At 47.3% G+C, this 22,351-nt stretch overlaps 1 long non-coding RNA gene across 1 annotated transcript; it reads right to left on the bottom strand.

The window, feature by feature from the left end:
* Nucleotides 1–3,338: 3,338 nt before the first annotated feature.
* LOC139803514 (uncharacterized) lies at nt 3,339–20,840 on the bottom strand. The gene is made up of 5 exons (XR_011729034.1): nt 20,613–20,840; nt 17,075–17,283; nt 16,835–16,993; nt 4,310–4,486; nt 3,339–3,464 (listed from the first exon to the last, which is right to left on the bottom strand). It is a non-coding gene; the product is annotated as an uncharacterized lncRNA (long non-coding RNA).
* Nucleotides 20,841–22,351: the final 1,511 nt, after the last annotated feature.

Here is a 22,351-nt window from a genome sequence, read left to right as displayed (position 1 = left end):
TAGATGCAATTCAAAATATAGGATTTGCCTTAATGGATCATCGGGTTTAATATAGAGGGAAAATGAAGATGTAGGGAGGGCTATTGAGTGAGAAGGAAAGGCTATATTAAAAGACAACAAAAAATAAGAGAGGGAAAATAAAAGATGTATTTCTGTGACTGTAACTAGAGACAATTACTACATACGGTGGGATTTTTCAAAACCCTTTGGTCACTTGCTATATCCAGATGATTTTCCTGCTGTGGCAGGAACATTCCCTATAGCCCATGAACCACTTTGACAGGTAGTTTTTCAATGACCCGTGCAAACCATTGAAATACTCCCTATGTGGTTATTACATCACTCCAGCCTCCAAGATGAGATCATATAATTTTCATTACAGGGAAAATGCTCCATCTACAGTGGCTTGCTTAAAGAAGCAGCCAAAAGGAAGAGTTTTTGCTTTTGCTGCTATTTTAAAACATACAACATTGATTGTTTCCAGCTTGGTACTCTTTCTTTTCCTTCTCAACATCGTTCTCCAAGGAAATCTGGTTCCTTCTTCAAGTCCTCAAATCCCAATGTTTTTTCTTGCTTGCTCACCCTCTCCTGCCATCTCAACTTTTAACAAAATACTTCCTTTAGGGACAATATATATACCAACAAAGCACACATCTCTCCCTCCCCACACATATCACTAGTTCACCTATCTGTTAAACTACTGGGCTATCCAGTACACACATGGATCTTTCCCTGAGAACCTACTGAAGTCATCAGGAGAGCACAGGATGACACTTCAACCCCCTTCTTCCTCACTGGAAGCCTCAAGGCTTGGTCCCTCACCAACCACCTGAGAGTGGATGCTGTGACCCACTGGCAGCATTTTTGGCAAGGGGAACATGAGGTGACTTCAAGCCCCAACTGGGAAGAAGCAACCAAGCAGGGGTTGAGGGACACCCTAGGGCAGTCTGCAAAGCAGAAGCAACACTCCTGTGTCCAATCTCACCCCAAAGCTATTCCTAAACTCTCCAGCCCCTGAGATCTCCTGGTGTCATGAGAAATTCTAGGATACAGCTTACAGGGCCACACATTTGCCCTTGTACTCACTGGTGTGGCTAATCCTGGCTCCTTTTCTTGTGCTGGCATCCAGTTCCCAGCTGGGCTCCTCCTTGCCAGATGTTCTACTGCTCCTTGTTGGAAAGGTGCCCAGAATCCCTAGATTCTTCATTATTATATTCCTCCCTACAGGGCATTTTCCTGATCTGGTACAGATTAAGAAAACCTCATTTGCTGGCAGCTTCCATTTCTTCACTCTTCCCCAGCCCCTACATCCCATGGGATCATCAGCTCATCGGGCTCTATTGTGTCTGTTGTGGGAATCAGATTGTTAAATTGTGACAATGACAGAGCAGAAGCTGCATTTGAACCTTCAAAATTATCTGTGAAGCAAAGAACAGAACCTCCTGGGTTAGAACCAGACCCTACATCCCCTAACCTGAGTCCCAGCCCAGGCTCCAGTGTCAGCCCAGAAGTTACCAACAGGGCCAGGGAAGATTTTGCTGAGAGCCTCCAGGAAAAGCATCTGCTCAGTGGGGAGCAGCTCAGTGTGCAAGGAGTTGTACTCACACTGGCTTCATAAGTCAAAGGCAGAAACGACTCTGATTTGATCCTGCTCACAGCATTCCCTCTGGGGCACTGGAGATTAGGATTTGCTTTGCTGAGCATGAGGGCAGAAAGTCTGGGCTTTGAAATTACCTTTATATGGATTTATAAACCCAGAAATACACAGATGTAGACATATGCACATTCAGTTGTTTTCCTTGCAAACTTTAAAGTCATCACAACACTTTTTATATGTCAACTTCAAAGGGCAAAAAAATTGCTGGGTTTTTTTTTTTTCATTCCCTCTTATTTGATTTTGTATTTCTAGCATGTTACAAATCACAGGCTTACAGCAGGATGTAAGCCATAAAAGCGTTGCCTCATTACACATACAAATGTTTGGGATTAAAATTACAGGCTAGTGGCACATAGAAGAGGGAGATTATAATTAGTAGCGAGGCTCTTGGGTGATGAATCACAACAAGAGGATTAAATCCCCTCAGCCTTGCACTGTGAGCCAGGTCAGAAGTTAATGAACGATCCAGCAAAAGGGCTGCAGGACCAGGTGCCTGCGTGCGTGTCTCAGAGCTAAGGGGTGACATTGCCCCTTGTGCTGTCCCCAAAACTGAAGGCAGGACTTGGGATGGGTGCCAGACAGAGCACTGGACAGACAGCACGGAAGGTTTGACTCTGGTGCTGAATGTCAGGAGGCACAAAACAGAGACAAAGCCTGGTAGAAAGTTGGGACAGAATGAATGCGTAGTTGTTAGAGCTGGAAATTTTTCAGTTGAAGAGGTTTTTGCAGGGAAATATTCATCTCCTGAAATCAAAATACAGGGAAATAAAAGCCTGTGGATGACTTCTTTGCTGAGGCTGAAGGCAGGAGACTTTCCAGCCTCCTTGGAGCATCTACATGATCAGGAATGGGTTGTCCTGACTGACCAAAGCTGAGCACGTTCCCTGAGGCTTCAGTTCATGGTAATTTAAAAGGACAAAACCAAGCAGCTTGCACAACTTGATGAAAACAGGAGAGTTAGCACCGGGCAGACCTTCCAGCACAGGGACTACCAGGGACTCACCCCCAAGTGAACCCTCTCAACTGAGTCCATTTAAATGCTGAGCAGTATCCCCTCAAACCCAACATCACTGTTGTTTTCTGAGCATATTTCTCATCTGACTGAATATTTCAAGGCTGCAAATTCTATCTAAATGCACAGTTCCTTGTTTGCCTGCCTGCTGCTCCCAGCACCTGGTCTAAATTCAAAGCAAAACACACATGTCTATACAGTCATAGGTGTGCTCAGGAAACACACAGACAGAGGAGTGAACATTTCCATCACAAAACCACCCTGCATCTCACCTGCCAGGAATTCTGCCCTCCAGGCAGACGTGTGTGCTGACAGGGAGACGATTATGCAGGTGATTGAGCTTTGAGCCGTATTGTTGCTCTCTTCAATAGCGCTGATTGGCGGCGGTGATTAAATGACTGAAGAAAAGGGAAGTGGTGTTCAGAGGCTGACCAGGCAGATCATGGATGCAATCAGCCTCAGCATCTGAGAATAAGTGCAGGTTTTCTTCTCCAACAGCTCTGTGGCTCAGGGGGAGGTGGGCTGGCAGCCACCATCACCAGGGAGCCAGGAGAGGATACACAGCCTGGGTGGTTAGGGTGGGACTGGAGGAGCTGGGCATGTTCTCCATCCGATTTTATTTATCTCATCTGATGGTCCTAGGGGAAAATCCAGGTGCTAAGATTTTATCTCCTGAACATCAAACTTGAGGCTGCAGTCCAAACAGGATTTCGTGGTAATCTCTCTCCTGAAGGAGCTGGGCCTCAGGACTCCTGGTTCTTCACCTTGGGTTTTGTTCCTAGTCACTCTCTGGTTCTTAAAGAGTGTTGGAAGTAATAGGGAGAGGTATTGACAAAAAGTTAAGCACTGTACAGTCCACAGGATCTTACATTCCTATTGCAAATAACTGCAATTGAAAGTGCTTCTCTGGGTTATACCTGGTGGCATCTGAACTGTCTTTACTGACCTGGAAAAAATTCTCACCTAAGGAAACTGCTTTTCTCATCCTGCATGGCAGCTCCCATCTGCAGCAGCAAACATTTACTGAGCTACAGAAACCAGCAAAACAGTAAAGGTGAAAACAGAAAAAGTATTTATGTGTAATAGGATACTCCAAGGAACAGCTACCAAAACAGACTTTTAAATTAGAGAGGACTGTCAAACGCCCAGAAGCATCACTGCATCTTCCTCTCCTGAGCCACACACAGCTCCAGGTTTCTTCTGTGGCAGAGGTTCCTCAAGAACCTAAATCCCAGCTCTACATTTTTTACTAGTTTAAGGAAATTTCACTGCAATGGGAAAGGGAGGACAGCCAAGCAGAGTGAGGTTAAGGAAGGGCTTGGAATTGCTGGCAGACATCTAGCACTGATTTAGGACAGAAAGTACATCCCATGCAGGGCAGGGCAAGCTGCTCAGCACCTTCTCCCTGTGTGCTGAGGTGGGAGCCTCAGAGAGGACCCCAACTGCTCTGCCTCCTGCTGCTCACTCACTCAGCTCCTAGGACTCACCACCGAGTTCCTCTTTATTTCTTTTCCTAACGTGCATTCCGTGAATTGCAGAAGTAACATCTTTCAGCATTAAAATGCAATTAATGATTTTGCCACAATGAAATTAATAATTAACAGGAAAGACATTTGGACCCTTTGTTGAACAAAACTCACCAATTTTATGATCCATTAGAACTGTCTGGGCTGGTCTGTCTCTGACGCAGCTATTCCACAGCTGGCAGTGAGCCAGGAGCCACAGAAAACATCTCTTTTTTTCTGGAGAAGCATTTCTGATGGGCCTCTACCCTGCAGTAGCAGCTCTGCTCACAGGCACCATTACCTCTTTAGATCCTATGAAAGACAGGAGAACAACAGAAAAAGGTAGACATGGAGGAGGAGGAAGCAATGGCCTCAGCTGTGCAGCTCCCCACCAATTATCTGTTGTTTGTGAGCTGCTCAGACAAAAGGGACAGAACAGAATGAACAGAATTTAGAGAGCACCAGTGGTTTAACATCTGCTTCAGAGGAGGGGGTTTCTGCAGCAACCAATTTCTGCAGTAGAGTCACCAGGGCAGGGCAGAAATGAGGAGTGAAGGAACAAACCCTCCCCACAGCAGTGCCCAGTGCCCTCCACTTATTTGCCACCACTCCAAGCCACTTCTTGCTCCTCTGCTCACATCCTCACCATGGAGACAGCAAAGAACCACAGAGAATGGGCCCCCTGGAGTGACCCACTGGCACCACACACAGGACCAGCTGATCCTTTGGGACCTTTGAATGCTTTGCATGCTGGGAACACGTGAGCTACAGAGGCTTGAACCTGGAAACCTTGCATGGAAACACACAAAGTCTTTATGACCTTAGACTCAAACCAACTATTGCACATTTTAGCAACCCCCCCATGACTTGGGGCACACAACCCCAGCCAGCCTGCACTGCTCTTTGGTGTCGAGGCACCTTAAACTGAGACTTTAGCTTTCCTCTGAAGCCAACTGAATTCATCCATTCCTCCTTGGCACTGGAATAAAGCTCTCTTTCTGCTAGGTGGGTCAAAACCACACAATCTATTTCAGCTGTTCTGTTCCCATGAATTCTATTACAATATGTTGCAAAGGGGAAGATTACAGGGAAGGCAGAGCCAGCGGCGTGCCTTGCTTTATGAGGAGGAAAAAAACACACACACAATTTATTTTTCATTGCTTTATGATGAATATGAATTCAATTACACGCAGAGAGAACTGCAGTAGTCAGTCAGAATTGTACTCAGCTAGTAGGGAATATAATGGCTTTTAACAAGGAGAGCTTATCATCAAGGCTCAGAGAAGCTTGAGTCTGTGTTGCACCTGATGAACCTTCACAAGCAGACAATGATTATCAGAGCTGAGGATTAATCTCTCATCTCTGGATGGAGGAGGGAGGGGGATGCAGGGTGATAGTGGAGCCCCTGGGTCACCAGCAGTCCTCCAACAACACCCACTGGGAGAGCAGCCATGGGCACGTGGGAGCAGAAGGACAAACAATCCATCAAAGCAGGAGCACATTCAACAAAAGCAACACAGAAACCCTCATGTCTCCTCACTTGTTTCTGTCATTTTTCCTGCTGGACAAAATGCATCTCCCCTGGCCCTGGGGAAGGTTTCCCACAGCCTGGTTAAGCTTTGCCCACAAAGCTCATGAGCACCACAAGGCAGCTCATCTTCTGCCTCCAGTCAGCCAGGTGTCTGGGAAGTGACAATGAACATGGTACCACAGCACCCAGGCACCCCAGCCCACAAGTGCAGACATCCACAAATCCACCCACCCATCCATCCATCCATCCACCCACCCACCTATCCATCCATCCATCCATCCATCCATCCATCCATCCATCCATCCATCTCCCTCTCTCTCTGTGAATGCATCTGTGCCTTTTTGCTTGCAAGGCTCCAGTCTCTGATAACTACTCCTTCAGAATCTAGGAGTGCTCTGAGGAGGCTTTTTAAACCTCTTTTAGTCTTTCCAGTTGAGCAGAAATCCCCACTCATTACCACATCTGTGCTTGGCACCAAGTGCCTCTCAGAGAAGCTCCATGGAGCACCCAGCAGCCTGAGCCACACCTTACAAGCGCTCTGCTTCCCTCTGCCCTGAGAGACAGCAGAAATCAGACATGGGACATCACATTTCTTGACCAAACTTATGAATCAAGACAGAGCAGAGGTGACACAAACCCCTGACACCTGTGCTCCTCCATCCCCACCTATCTGCTTCTTCACATCAGCTGAGAGGCTCCACATCAGCATCGTGGCTCTGACAGTGACTGCTCCCTTACCCACTGCCTGGAAAGGATGTTTTGAAGACACCATCAACCTTTTGTCCAAATTCCTGTCAGTAATTGTCACAAAGTGCCACTCAGCACAGCTCCACTGGAAGAATGAGCAGCCTGAGTCTCACCAGAAAGCCCCCTGCTCCCTTCAGCCCTGGGATGCTCAGTGGTCCCCAATCCTTTCCTCCTTTGGCAAGGAGAGGGGATGGGTGCAGAGTTCCCAGGGTGCTGACACCCCAGGGTGCAGCACAGGAAGGTGCAGCTGCAGTGCCTGAGTCCCAGCACCCTGAGGAACCTGGAGCTGCTCATCCCATTGCACCCATCACCTTCCCTCTGTGGGAATATGGCAAGAGATGCTTCCAGCCATCCCACAGAAGAGTCTTTTAATGCTTCCATCCAGGTGTCCCAGCCCAGGGAAGATCCAGCAGAAGCAGATCTGATGGCCCCAGCAGCCAGCCTCAGGTCTGGAATCAGACTACATCATTAGACAAAATCCAGGGGCTTGAGTTCTACCATCTGCTCCCCAGGCTTGATTGAAAGTGTAGGAATTACATGAAATTACCTGATTACGTGAAGGATGACAAATGATAGCAGATATTACAGCCAAAGCTTGGCTGTTCCTGTCTGCTGGAGGAGTGGGAGTCTTGCCCTGGTAATAACAAGCATTGCAAGTTTCTTCTCTTTAAAGCTGTTTTTTTTTTTATTTTTTTTAAATCTGAGGATGGAGAAGAAAACATCCAAATTGCACATAATAAGTGGAACACAGAGAAAAGAGCCAGCTGCATTCACAGATGTTACAATACAACCAAAGGTGCTTCTCTATTTTCTCTCCTCCTAGAATAAGCCCTATACATCCACTGAATAATGCAAGAGATTTCCTCTATAGAATTAATAGCACACAGTCCTTTCTGACTTGCCTTTAATCACACTCAGCACCCAGTGGGCCTGGGAGGGAAAGTCAGCATTACTCATTTACTCAGGAAAACAAGAGGGCTGTCAGCCATCCTAAGCCTTCATGGCTTTAACAGTGCACTTTGGGGAGCAAAATCTGACTTTTTGGGCAGCCCCATGAGCTTTGCTCCTCCCCAGGGGCAAAGCTTGGATTAAATTCAATTGATATTTCCCTTGAACACAACCTGTGTTAAAAAAGTGTACGTGTAGGAAAAGCCTGTGCTTCATCAGTAGGACTCATGCAACTTAATTCATGCACAGTGAAGCTTCTGATTTATATTTGTGCAAATTCATGGAGATCCAGAGGATTTCACTCACTTCAAGAAGGTAGCTTAGAGGTGGATCTCAGCCCTTTAGATGCACACAGACTATTATGAGTGTGTTAAACACCTCTTATTAGTGGGGCAGCTCGTGTGGTTTCAAATATCTGAGCAAGCCTATGGCTACAAAAGTGCCAGTGAAAATTTCCAAATTAGGAGGTGAAAAGAGAAATGGAGTTCAGATATAGCTGAGTCTGAAAATGATTCAGGATTTGCAAAAAAGAAGGTTTGTATGTGCTCTCTCCTGATCTGACTGGGGCTGGTCCAGACCACAGGACAGGAAGGTGTAGCACAGTAGTTTTGCCTGAAGAAAAAGCAAATCCAGCCTGAGTCCTAGGCAAGTAATGTTAGAGAATATTGCAACCTGGGGTTCTCATCCATCAGAAAATACGATTACTCTAACGGGTTTGGTTGAGAAATATTTCTATGTACATATAGCAAAAGAAATTTGCTTTGCATTGTTGAGCTGTCACAGCAGCCAAGCAGCTCCCCTGCCCTGGGCTTCCAGCTCCTGCAGGGCAGAGCTGCCTGTGCCTCTCTCCTGCCCAGACTGGTCCTGGGGAGGATCAGGAGCCACAAAATCCCAGACTTGTTTGGATTGGAAAGGAACTGAAAGCTCATCCAGTCCCCACCCCATTGCCATGGGCAGGGACACCTCCCACCAGCCCAGGTTGCTCCAAGCCCCATCCAACCTGGGCTGGAACACTGCCAGGGATGGGGCAGCCACAGCTTCTCTGGGAAACCTGGGCCAGGGGCTCAGCACCCTCACAGTGAATTTCTAATGTCTAAACTAAAGCTTCCCCTCCTCTACTTTAAAGACATTACCATTTGTCCCTTCAAACCCTGTTCACATGAGGCTCTGCTGCTGTTGTATCTGCAAGGTGCTGAGAGGGGCTGGGATGAAGATAGGAACAGGACTGAGCCCACCAGAGACCTTGCAAATTGCTACAATTACATCTGATTATCTTGCACAGGTTGAGCCCTGTGGGTTCTTCCCTTTTTATTTCTGGTGTCAACAGGAGTTCAGAAAAAAGTGCCAAAGTAGGAGGAAGGGGAAAAGGAGATCTTAAGTAAGAAGTCTTGAAAAAATGTAAATCAACTTTCCCACTCCCATGACAACTCGTATATTTGTCAACTGGTCTTTATGGGAAAGCAGTAAAGAAGATTTCCAACGCCTTGTAGTGACATATTCCCTGTGAGGAACAAAGTTTGGACCAATTTCTGAATTTTAAAATTACTGAGAGGAGGGATTATCAGAACCAAGAATAACTGTGTGAAAGAAAATGGATTTCTGGGCTGCTAATATTTTATGTTCTTCACAATCCTCTTCCAAAAAGCACGTATTCTACAGCAATAAATAGTTCCAAGGACTCTCCTCATTTACTCTCCCCACAGAATTCTTTGGACTTGCTGAATTTCATAGCCCAAGGCTGCTTTGGGGTTTAGGTGAATTTTATGCTGTGCCTATTTAAGATGATGAGCCATGGAGAAGCTGCTGCTGCCTCCTGCCAGCACGGGGCATCCACCAGCCATGGCTGCTGGCTCTCTCCCTGCTGAAAGCTCTCCCCTGCTTTTTAAGAATTTAATTAGGTTTGCATTTGGGTATTTCCATGTCCAGCTGTTGTCTTGCTTCTGAGCATGGTGCTGGCTTTGGGGTCTTCTGGCTTTGGGGTGCTTCAGCAGGTTTCCCCCAGTGCTCCTGGTTCTGCATTAGCTGGGACAAGGGCTGGATTTTTCAAACAGACAAGTGGAAGAATGATCAAAGAAACAAAATAAGACAGAATGAGTGGACAGTCATGGGATGCTGAAAGGCAGGAAGAGTGATGGAGACCTTGGTCAGGCTGGTTCAAGTGTGCTGCCCCAACTGGTTCCCTTCCCACAAGGTCCCTGGAGGTCCCCTGAACAGGGCAGGAGGATTACACATTTGGACTGCTCAAAAGATCACCCCTGAGGCTTGGCCAGAGGCCAGACATCCGCAGACCCATGGCCCTTCCCTTGGAGGAGGATCTGGCTGCAGATCAGCTGTGGTACCTGCAGGGAGGCTGGGAGCACAGGGCAGATGGGCCACCAGGGCTGTTCCTTGTGTGTCCCCCCCACTCTCTGCTTTGTAGGACCCACCTGATAGCTGAGGCTGGGGAGATAAAGTGGCCCAAGGACCTTAAAAGGATGCTGTCACCTTCTGCTGCAGCAGCTGGATTTGCAGCACTGCCCCGGGGAGGTGCAGCTCGGATGCTCCAGGCTGCTGCTCCCAGGACAGCTGAGCCAAGGTAACTGTTAACACAGCTCCTCGACTTCAATTTATGCCTGCAAAATGAAAGCTATTCTCCTGGGCTGCAATAAGGTTGTAACATGCTTAAATACTTCATTAATGAGGGCTCTGTAAGTACCACAGAGACAAACAAGATTTTAGAGGGCCAGAAGCCTTTGTGCTTTCCCCTTCTCCACAGGGGAGAATTTCAACTCGCTGTCCAATTTGCAAATGCTAACAGAAAATTTTGCACATGGAGATGGATTTGCTAGCACAGTTTGTGCCACCATCTAATTGTTTTTAAACTTTGCATCTTGGGAAGAATTAGCAATCATGCTGTTCTTATAGTCTTCGGATTTTTAATTCTTTTTTTTTTTTTTTTTTCCCCGTAATATCCCATATGTTCCTTTTGCTTTCAGGGGAGCAGAGCCCAGTCATCCTCTGACTAAGTCCTGTTAATTCACAGAGCACATCAATCCAGTGGACAAAGCATTTGCAGCCAGTTGTCAAGTTAAAGACAAATTTCCCTAGTGGGGAAAATGATACTAAGAATAAATGTAAATGGTGTGAACACCATTATTTGCATTCTTTTTACCTATACGTGCTGAAAGATGGATCAATTTTCTTGGGGCTCTTTTGAGGAGAGGAGGAATGAGAAGGTGAGAATGGAAGGATGTCTGATTAAGATCTCTGAGGCCAGGGATTTGCACTGAGCCATTCCTTCAGACCTTGCCAGCACTGGTTCAGGGGTATCAGAGAAGCTGAGAGGCAATAGTGACTTTTACCATGTTTCCTGGTTTGGCTCCTGCTCTAACTTAAACACCCAGCCTGGCTTCTTGAACCAAAAGTAATAGGTAACCACTGCCAAAGGCCCCATGGATACCCAGGACATGTCCCCTGCCACCCACTTGGACATGGAGACCCCTTGGCTTTAAAGTAGAAGTCCCCTGTGTGAGACAAAGACCTTACAGAGGCATGGGCTGTGATGGCTGTAGAAAAATTCTGAGCTATTTAAATTGTGCTGAAAACTAACACTGGCTCTGTTCTTAAAGTGAACTTCAATCCTCCTACTCAGGGAAAAACAATAAAAATATCCCACTGCACCTGATTAACTTAGCCACTGCTTTTGAGGACAGGAATTTCAAGGTGGTGTCCCCTAAGCTGCTTTTATTTTTGGATAGATTGGGTTATTTTAGGATCTAGAGAACATGGACCAAACCAGAGAGAAGACAAAGAACTTGAGGCATATGTGTCCAGTAGAAGTGTAGTTTGTATCAGGGCCCCATTCACTATGGCTTTGTAACATCCATCCCTTTACTTGGGCTTCCACAAAAGCCTCTGAACTCATTTCCTTCAAGGGAGAATTGTTCCCTTTCCATTGCTCTATTGTACGCCTGTAATCTCAAGCAGTCTCCTAAAAATAGTAACAATAGCCTAGCATCTGTGCCCTTTTAATGTCAGTAAAAACAGGCCATGAACTGCTTTAAATCAGACTCTCATTCTCTGGAATGAGGAGGATCACCTCTCTGCTCAAAAGCCACAGCTGGCAGATGTTCAGCTTTATCCCCTTGGCCATGGGCAGTGGCAGATTCAGAGATGCTCCAAAGCACTGAAGCTCTGCACCAGCCCCTGGCTCTGGGAAAGCCCCACTGTCTGCTCTTGTCCTTCTCTTGAAGCAATTTATAATCTTCTCAGCATTCTCTCCAGGCTCTCTGTTCCAAGGCTGTAACTAGAAGAATGTCTTTATACAGCCTCAAATTCCAGGAGTGCAACACAGCCTCAAGGCATAGAGTGAAAAAGCCAACGTGAAAGTTTTGAACTTAAAAAATAAGAACCAAAAAAACCCCTCACACACACACACACAAAAAAAAAAAAACACAACAAAAAAACCAACCCCAAACAAACAAACCCACAAAAAAGCCCTACCATGACATTAAAGTGATTGCCAGTTTCCCCACTATGAGGAGGCTTCATCTGCTCATTCCTTTGAACACCAAAGCCAAGCCAAAGTCCAGTGCCTCACTCTCTCCTCATCCTTTTTGTCCTTCCTTAATTTCCTTACTGCAAGAGAAACACCACCCACAGACCACTGGCTTTGCAGTGATTCTCATAAAATGTAGCTGGCACTTCCCACCCACCTTGCCAACCTTGAGCCTGAGGTTGGTATGACCCTCACACACACTGGTGTGTACATCAGACACCCTATAACCAGGGTTTTCAAAAAATCTCCAGGTGCTTTTCACCATCTGAACCTCATATGGTCATGAGCAAAGGGAACCCAGAGCCCTGTTTCCTCCTGTAATTCTCTGGCCCTTTGGATTCCACCTGCAATGACAAAAAGAGGACCCATAAGGTCCAAGAGCTTGAGGGCACTAAAGAACTCCCTGACCACACTTTCCTTTTCTGACAGACTGAGCTCGAGCACACCCAAGGCAGGCAGATGATATAGAGACAGATTTTATTTTGTAAATAAAGGGAAGGCAAAGGAAACAGAGACATGAGCTAACTGGAAGTAGAGGACAAGAACATGGAGAAATTTTCAACCTGGCTGATCTGCAGGTGAAGGATGAGCCTGAAACAGAACCAGAGCTGCTTAACCAGACCTTTGGAGTCATCTGAGGTGAGACAGAATCAGCAGAGATTTCATTACTCACAAACCCCTCCAGATGCCTTAAATAATTCATAGCAAACATTGGGACATAAAGACCAGGAGTCCCATTAGGAGGCACATAGCATTGTTTTTCCTCATTAGGGTGAGTCACACAAAAAACCATTATTACATAAAGTGGGATGTCTCATTAATTACGTCAGTCTGGGGGCTATAATGTACCAGAGTGCCTGGAAGAGCTCTGGGAGGCTCAGCTCTTGTCCTCATTGTTCCAGAAAGTCCCACAGCATCTCTCTGCAAAAGGTCACTCATCACTCCCACCCAGCTCAGGGTCTGGCTCCCAGCACCATGGGTGCCACCATGCCCTTCTCCACCAATGTCACCTTTCCCATGAGCTGTCCCCTGGGGACAAGGGTCTCCTCATGCTTGCCCCCACAAGCAGGACACAGTTCCAGCTCTGACACCAACAAGAGAAGACCCATCCCTGAGCTGGGGTCTTGCTGATCCCAGGAGTATAATGGGAACTAAAGGAGGAGCAATTGCCACTACTGCATTTGGAGTCATAAATGGTTTGGGTAGGAAGGGACCCAAAAGATCATCACAGCTCCAACCCCCTCTGCTATGGGCAGCAATGCTCTGTGGCTTTCAGAGCAAGGGCAACTGGAACATCCCAACAGCAGCTGCCAGGGATTGCCCATACAGGCAGATGGAGACCCTGGGACCCCCCTGTCCACACTGTACGCTTGGAAATAATCACTGGGGCCAGCCCTCCTTGCAGGGACAATGGCACAAAGGGATGCCAGCCACTTCAGTCCTGTCACCTGCAGGTACCCAAGTGGGGGGAGCTGGGATTCCATGAAGAAAAATAGAGGCTTGGCTTTCCTTCACTAAACTGATACTACAGTGCATGAGGAGGGTGTCCAAGTTCCTAGGGCCTGAGCTGGTTTTGTAGACACGAGAGGGACCTTCCCTAGGGATGCACCAGCAGCAGCTGGGGAGCTGTAGGCAGCCAACCCAACCCCTCTGCACAGCCTCTGCTCACACTTGGAGCTCAGCAATGCAGCTCCCTCCCACCTTTTCAGCAAAAGGAGTTTTCCAGAAGGCAAGCATGACTTCACTTCCCCACAAACTCAGTCTTCAAAACCTCCGTGGTTTTTGAACCTCTGCAACCTGAGGGTGATGGGGTGGACTACAAAAACTCCTCAGGTTCCCTGCACCCTCCTTTCTACTGTCCTACAGCTTTCCAGTGTCCAGTGGTGGATGCTTGTACCCTGCAGTGATCAAAACAGAGATCAGAGACATGAAGAGGACTCAGATGTCACAGCTTGGCACAGGAGCAGATCAGATCTGGCAGTCAGGGGAGCATCAAGGTCTGCACTGTTATAACCCTTTGGAATGGCATTCCCTCTGGGCTTGTTTATACCCTGACTCCTCACTGCAAACATTACCAAACCACTGCTGCCAGGCTACAGTGTGGGTTGCCAGAGAATCTATAGAATGTTCTGGGTGGGAAGAAGGAAAAAAAGGTCAGGGAACATCCTCTAGCAGCCAGTGCCTGTGTCTGTATCAATATGCAGCAGCAGTGACAGGGACAGACAATCTAGAACTCCTGGCATTATTAATACAGGGTGAAAGATGAGGCAGCTATTGGGAAAGGTGTCTGTTAGCATGTGTAATACACCATGGTTTAATAACCTCTAGGCACTGCTCCTGGTGCTGCCGTGTTAAAGCACAGTTAACCTTTTAAAAAGGCTCCTGATGAACAGAAAGTATTTGCTGAGTTCAAACATTCTCAAAGGTTCCAGGCTTGGAAACAGGATTGTTAAGAGCAGGAGAAAAAAATAAATCAAAAAAGAAAACAGGAAGGTGGGGAGATAAAATACAGTGACAAATGCCAATGGAAGTGAAGTAGGAGGAGAAAGAAAGAGGAAGAGGTTTGGAGGCAGAGCTGATGCTGTACCCAGACTCCTCCAACTCCCCTTCTTCCCCAACTTCCAACTTCCCCAAGGTCCCCCAGGACACCCAGACCTCAGTACAGAGCAGTGCAGCACCTCACCTTCCAAAGTGGGAAGGTTCTTTCTGACTTCCCTGGAGCCTCAAGCTGCAAGGCACCATCCACTCGTGGGTGCCTTGCCTGAGATGGGCAGCTCACCCCTGCACTTCAAGCACCAGCTTCTCATCCTGCCATCACGTGAAACAGTGCCCATTCCTGGGTGTCACCTGGCTTCTGGAAGGGACTTTCCTCCCTCACCTCCAGCTCAGGCTCAGGACAGGCAGAGCAGATAAGCAGGGAGATCTCTCTATAGCAGCAGGAGAGCAGGAGGAAAGGACAGGGCAGTGCAAGGACCAAGAAGGTTGCTCTCCTCCATGAAGCCCTGGTCACGATGTCATCTAAAGAAAGTGTGAATGTGGCACAGCTGGGCCTTTGAGCTCTGCAGTAACCAAATCCCAGAAATACCTTATCCTAAGCTCTTTAACATGGAGGAGTGACTGAGCAAGGCATGTACAAGTGATGCTTAATGCTTGCAGCCAGCAAGGAGTCCAGGAGACACGGGTTTCTTCCTCTTATGTTAAGCTTAAATAGATTTATATGGTCTTTAGTTTACCTTGCCATGCAGGCACATTAGGCATGGATTTCTCTAAAGCCAGAACATCACAAGCTACCCAAACAACCCTGTCATTTCAATTTCACAATTTCCCTCCTTTGTGCATCTTTGAGCTTTGACTGCAGCAAAATTTCATCTCCTCAGCCCACTGCCATCTGGAGCAAGGTTCAGACTCAGTCACAAGCATAGTGGGAAAGGATATTTCTGGAGAATGGTGGGAAGGCTAATGATGAGTGTGCTCAGAGCTGCTCATCTCTTTCTGTGTCTCACTGGGACATTCTGGTCTCTACCGTGTGATCTAGAACCACTAAATGGAAGTTCCTGGCTACATAACAGGAGGTCTGAGATCCAACAGGAATTGGGGACTATAAAACCTCAGTCAGCAATGTAGAGGTCTCCCTAAAGGGTTTTCAATCTGAAATTATTCCAACATACCCAGGAGGCTGGAGTGGGCCCTAGACCATCTGCAGAACATCAGAAGGAGATTCTCAGCAGCTGCAGGGACTTTGCAAGTCCCAAGTCTGGGCGAGCTCAGCTCTCAAGGAGACAAAGAGGGATGATGTTCAAATGGGTTCATTCTAAGTCGTGTTAAAGCTTCACAGGGAACATCAAAACCTCAATCAGCAGGGTTAAAAAGACATCAGAGGATGCTTCATAACCTCCTGCCATCAAGAGTGGCAGTGGTACCCACTGCTTTGAACAGCTCAAGCCACTTCCCAGCATTCCAGTGGCCCTCCAGCTATGGGCTGGATCACTCAGTGCCAGCTCTGCAACACACAGCATCTCCTTGGACAGCTTCAGCTCTCTGACAACCTTCTTTAGCCACTTCAGTGCTCTTGCTCTTTCTGCCATGGCCTTGCCTTACAAGGCTACATTCCTACAACACTCAACAAGGCAGAGACCAGGAAGGAGAGAAGGGAGCACAGTGCTACTGCCCTCCCCAGCGGGCGTCACAAGCCTGGACTAGACAGGCTGTTTTTATCTGATGGGCTTAGCTGGAAGTGTTTGGATGCTTTTATACAACTTGACATCCACCCCTCAAATAATCGACCTCGCATCCCCAAAAAGGCCAGAGACAGCCACATTATTCCCTGCTGCTATTTCTAGCCCAGTCCTGCAGACACCACAGGGAAGAGGAGCAGCTGCAGCTCCAGCAGTGGAAGGGGAAGGGGTTGGCCCTGGCCCAGCCATTCCAGGCACTGCCTGTCAGGTCAGAGGGAGCTGAGCACTGCTAATGGGGTAAAGTTGCTCTTTGTTAGCCCCTCATGGTCTTTTGACTTTTCATCTGGATTTAAAACTCTGCTGAACGACAGCATTAGCAAAGGGAAGGCTTCTAATCCTTCCACCCCTCCCAAAACCCAGTCGCCTGCACACGTGCCCATCCTCGGGGCTACCAATTAGTGGCACCAGCTGCCAGCCTGGATGCCAGGGCCAGGAGCTATTAGTGCACAGACCATTAGCTTTAAAAGGCACTTGGAACTTCCAAACGTATTAAGGTTTGTGTGACTGACGTGCACTACAGCCATATGTGGCTCGCTGGCCTTTCTGTCAACCCTTTTTTCTCCCAAAATGTGTTGGGTTCTTGGAGAGCTCTAGGTGAAGCACCTCAAGAAAGCATCTTACCAAAAGGATTCAGTAACTGCATTCAGTTGTACAGTTGTTACCTGCTTGCACTGACTTCCTTGGCATCTTTCCTTGGAGTTTGGGCTGGCAATGGGTTGTATGAAAGGTTGAATATCTGGACTCTATTTTTAGCCTTGTCATTTGCCCAGTTAATGGTTCCAGGAAAGTCATTTCATTTCTTTATGCTTCAGCAACCCCATCTGTAAGATGATAATGATGAGTCTGTACCATAGGCTTTTGAGATCTATCCTTGTAAAAAATACAATAAAACTTACAATTACCATTACTGCCCAGAGCAAGGGTGGAGAGGAAGCCCCGTGGGCCTTGGTGTATTTTGCAGCAGCACCTGCATGGAATTTTTTCAGCAAATCCTGTCCTGCCACGGCATCAGACCTGGATCCCTCCTGGCAATCAGGGCTCCACGCTCAGGTTGGACTCACTGGGGGCTGCTGTTGTCACAGGGTCCTCAGGAGTGGTGGCACCTGCAAGCCTTGAGAAGACAACAGGAGATGGTGACAGAGGGTGCTCTCACTCTGCACTTTGTGTGTGATGGAGCCACCACCACCCAGAGGGATGGAGCCACTGACTTCAGATCATTCCCCCTCTCACAACCACAGCTCAGGGCTGGCTGCAACACAAACTTCTCACCCCTCTTCCCATGGGTCAGCACCACAGCTCCACCTCTGGCTCTCCCACTTCTCAGCCTTGTCCCAGCTGCTGTCCAGCAGGAATTCCATCCTGCAGAACCTGCTCTTTGTGTAATGAACAGAGCTGGACTGCAGCTGCTCTGAGCATCCAGGTGACATGGTTTAGGAAGCCAGCACAAGTGCCAGGAAGGGGAGGCACAGATGGAGCACATCCATCAGGAGACCCCCTGGCTACTCAGCCACTAACCATGGCCTGCAGGGATGAGCCAGGTGGCAAACCAGACACTAAACTCTCAAAACCAAGTTAAAAACCAGGTTGTCTCACCAGCCTATCTGAGCCCAGGGAAATCTGGCTGTAGGGAGATACTCTTGTTTCTTTCCCAGCATTTTCCTTCAAGCAGAGCTGTCATGGAATTTGGAGTTCAAATACTTAAAAAATTTCTAATAGGGACTTTACAAGGTGAAGTTCTGATGGAATTTCTAGGTGTTCCTCATTCATATAGCTGGCAAACAGCAGCAGAAGTTTCTTACCATGTTTAAAAATATTTTAATGTTATGCTCCTTAGCTGGACTCTTGATTCAAAATTCCACCTGAGTGGTACCTCACACCTGACATGCAAACACTACATCACTGTGATTCTAAGATGGTCTTTTTTATCCTGGGTCTGGAAGATTTTTCAGGCTCAGGACAGTTTTTTGCAATTTGAAATGCCTCATCCCTCAGTAAGACACACATCCAGATGGCCTCCTCCTCCAAGCTAGAATAATGTATTTAAATTTACCCAATGGTTTTCATGACTCAGATTTCCCATAACTGGATGATTTCTAACCATCCTCTGCTCCACCTGCAAAGCCATTGCAGCAAGCTCTGCCTTTGCTGCAGTTCATCACTGGAATGCAGCTGGGTTTGGGTCAGGGGGAGGTTTTTAGCTGGTTGAGTCTCTCATACAGCAGCTCTAGAGCAGCTTCAAGTTCATATAACCCATGGTCTACAGCTTGGCCCATGGCAGTCCTGGAGACAAACCATAAATTTTAGAAACTTCTGCAAAGTTTTCTTCTGGGAAGGAGGAGTATGTCCTCAAAGTGTCATTTCATCTCCTGATCAGACGGATGGGAAACTGCACTTTTACTCCATCTCACACCTCCAGGCCCTGAATATTTCTCATCAAACCACATATCCAACCCCACAGAAAACTCACTGGGCAACCACCATGAGCACAGCAACTTCAGTGTCTCCATGAACACAGTGTCTCCTGTCTACATAATTTTCAGGTTTGGACTTACAGGAGAGAAATGCAAATCCCTGTATACTGATGTTTTATCCTTGGCTTGGATCACTTCAAGACAACAAGCAGAGATTCCAAACAGCATCCAAGGGATCAAGACACCCCTCATTACTGCTGCTCATTGAGACCCAAGCTCCTACACTACACAAGTCCTTTTGGAAAGGCCACCAGTGTCTTCCAACTCACAGGAGTCCCTCTAGGGCAAAGGTATTTTTGGAGAAATGCTTCCTAAATTATACTGACAATTCAAGAAATTGCTGGCAGGAATGACTGGGGGCTCCTTGTGGCCTGGAGCAGCTGAAAGCCAGATGCAGAAAACACAGGTGAGGGGGGAGTGAGATGAATAAGCTCAGAGAGAGTGAGGAGTGGAAGGAACAGGGGAAAGAAGCTGAATAGTGGAGTTGGAAAGGGTTCAAAGCTGCTTGGATAAGCTGTTAGATCAGTTTTAAAACGTAGGTTGGAGTTTTAGAAGGCAGGAGTGAACTGAACTACAGGCTACTGTCACCATCTTCCACAGGCTGCTCCCAGCTCCCACAGAAATCACAGCCCATTGAAAAACTTTACTCTGCCCCAGCCCCTCCCAGGACAAGAAATGCTCAAAATTCAGGCAAAAAACATGGCTCCAGAGAAGAACAACAACCACCAAAGTCTTGCTTCAGCAGCCCAACACCACCAATGGATGCAGCAGAGTTTTCTGCAGCCAGGCTGGGCTGTACCAGTTGCCTTCCTAAATGCAGACAAGCCATGAAATAGCTAGAAACTCAAACCCAAATGAATGAGAGATGCTGCATGTTTGAAAACTAAGCCCCTAGCTATAAAAAACAAAACAGGGAGGGAAGATTAGCAAGGGCAAATAGGCAAGCAATTAATTCCAGAGGAAATCAATTATTCAGCCACGTACATAAATCAGGCAAGAAACATTATAAACATAACCAGCAGTTTCAGCAGCAAAATTTTGACAAAATTCCCATCTATCATCCCCTGACTCCAGCCACAAAGTTCTGCTTGTGTCAAACTGGAGCTGTCAGGGAGCAGCATCACCACCATCAGGGCTCTGGGGGAAGATGACCCCTGTCCATAGGATCCTGGTGTTATTTGTCACAAAAGGCATGAGACAAACCAAGCAAAAAACTTCCCAGGGTCGAGTGCTCCCCTGGTTAATTTTTCCCTCTCTTTGAGACAGCCAGAGAGAGTTCTGTAGATCTGAGTGTCCAGGAAGCTGTGAAAGCCCACTAGGAAAAAACAGTGCAGTTAATACATAACCAGCTCCAGCAATTTTCAAGTTAGGAGAAGATCAGTGGACACTGCTCATGGCTCTTTTGTGCCTCAGTTACAAATCCAGACACTGCACAATGTGCATGGGAAAAACAAATAATGTAAAAATCCAATCATTATCAAGCACCAGGCACAGAGCAGAGAAAAAAACAGAGATGTATCTGTGTGTTGCCACATATACACCTAACTGCATCAACTAATCTGAAGTTATGCATCTAATACTGGGTGATTTGCAAACATCTAGAGACAGTTTTGATTCCCAGTATCACTTCCAAAGGGTTCCTCAAAGTTACAGGTGTTACCACATGTGTTATAAAGCTACACGTGTTACCACTTTGAGGGTAATACTGGAAGATGAGGCCACTTTTTTTCCTCTTTTTCTCCGTGCTGAGGCTCCACAGAAAACTCTGGTGTCTGCCTTTGACAGCTGAATAATGAAACCTTGCTGGTTTCTCTAGTGTCCTGCTGTGGTTTCACCTGAGCTAGGCAGATAAATATGGAATAAAGTGGAAAGGAAAGGAGCTGGTAAAGAGGTCACCATCATTCCTTGCTGGGGATGGGACTCCTGTCCTTAACTGAAGCAGTCCAGGTGCCAGATGCCAGCAACTTACCTGATGGATAAAGGACAAGAAGCACATGCCACCAGCATCAAGACCATAGCAAGGGTTAAGTGAGGTGGGATGCATCCAGGAAAACCCCTGAGGATATAATGAGATGATGGGAATCATGTCTGCAGCCCACTGAAGCACTCCAGGAGGATGGGTTGTTTTTCCACAGCAGCAGCAGTGGCAAAAGAAAACAAAGCAAAAACAACTAAAATTGGCTTTTATTAGCTGAAAGGAAATGTTCTCTTCCCTGTTGCTTCAGCAGCTTAAGGAGAAGCATGCAGTTTTTGTCAATATGCCCGAGGAACATTTAAGGCTTTCAACATCGATGTGTCATTTCCAAGGAGAGCCCATCAGAGGGACAAGTCCCCCAAACAAACCCTCACAGCCACAGAATATGTTCCAGTGCATTTTGCTGTCTCTGCCACAGCTGCCCAGGCTGCTGGCTCAGGCTCCAGGCTGCTCTCTGGACTCTGTGCAGGAGCAGTGTTTGGGGACCATCTCAGCAACGCCAGCCCTGGGGTCACTGCTCAGAAGCCACACACAACACCTCAGAGCTGCCATCCCCTCCCCATGCTCACCCACACCCTGCCCCCCACCCACCAAGGGGCAGGGTGACACTGAGCCAACACCACCCTGGAGGGGACCTGGCCCGAGGGTGTTGCCAGCAGGGACAACAGGGGACAAGGACCTTGTGGTAAGGAGCTGCTGTCCTGATGGGACTCAGGAATAAGGAGCTGCTGTCCTGATGGGACTCAGGAATATGATGCTGTGGTCCTGGGGCTTGGAAATGCATGATTTGGCCCTACCAGTGTTAGCTTTGTAGCTCCTCATGTCTTCTCTTACAGAGGGTTTTTTTTACCTTGATTCTGCCTTAAGCCACAGCCCAGCACCTCCCCAGCACCATCAAGAAATGGGAACTGCACTTTCACCAATGTGCCAAGGCCAAAATAGCACCTGGCATCTGAAATAAAGGCAGCTCCCCAAATAATCCAAATACTGCTGCACTTTGATGAGACAAAAGGGCTTTTTATAATGCCATGGAGTTTGCTGTTTTTAATGCTAACATTATAAAATCAGATTTGGCTCATGATCCCACGCTTGTACTTTGAGGGTTTTTTTGAGAATCACCAAGGCACAAACTCCAAGGCACGTGTGCTGGGGTGATGATGCTACAGAGCAAGCTGCTCTGGGGAGGTTTGGAGCAGCACAGCAAGGGGCACTGCAGTCTCATGAAACTCAGTGGTCCCGAGGCCACCCAAAGTGATCCTGAGGATGGGACTAGCATGGAAGGGACCAGAGACTCTGGTCTCTATCAGGCCACGCAAACCAACTTCATCAACTCTACACCTGCTCCAGTCTTACCTGAATTTGGCTGAGAATTTTTCCTAGTCCAGCTGACAGCTTTGTCTCCAAGGCCATGGGCAGCATACAGGCAATATGTGACTTCTCTATAATGAGTTTGGCAAACAAGGTAATTGCATGCCAGTCCTGCAGGTTCCATTAGTCTGCCTCTGCCTTTGTCCTCTGAAGTGGCTGCATGCCAGCACCATCCATCTCTTGCTGTCCTTTTGGCTCCAGAGTCCATTTTTTTAAGGGACACGGCCTGAACAGATAAAATAGGTGTCAGGTGGAGAGAGTGAACCCACATCTCTGAGCATCCCACAGGATGGCCAAGCATTAGGCAGTCCCCTCTATGAGTGCCTTTCTAACTTCAAAGGATGGAGAGAGACACAAAATCACCA

This window comes from Heliangelus exortis, chromosome 16, assembly GCF_036169615.1.
Source record: "Heliangelus exortis chromosome 16, bHelExo1.hap1, whole genome shotgun sequence".
NCBI lineage: Eukaryota > Metazoa > Chordata > Aves > Apodiformes > Trochilidae > Heliangelus > Heliangelus exortis.
The sequence above is the reverse complement of the archived record's forward strand: the minus strand, read 5'-3'. Positions and strand labels throughout refer to the sequence as shown.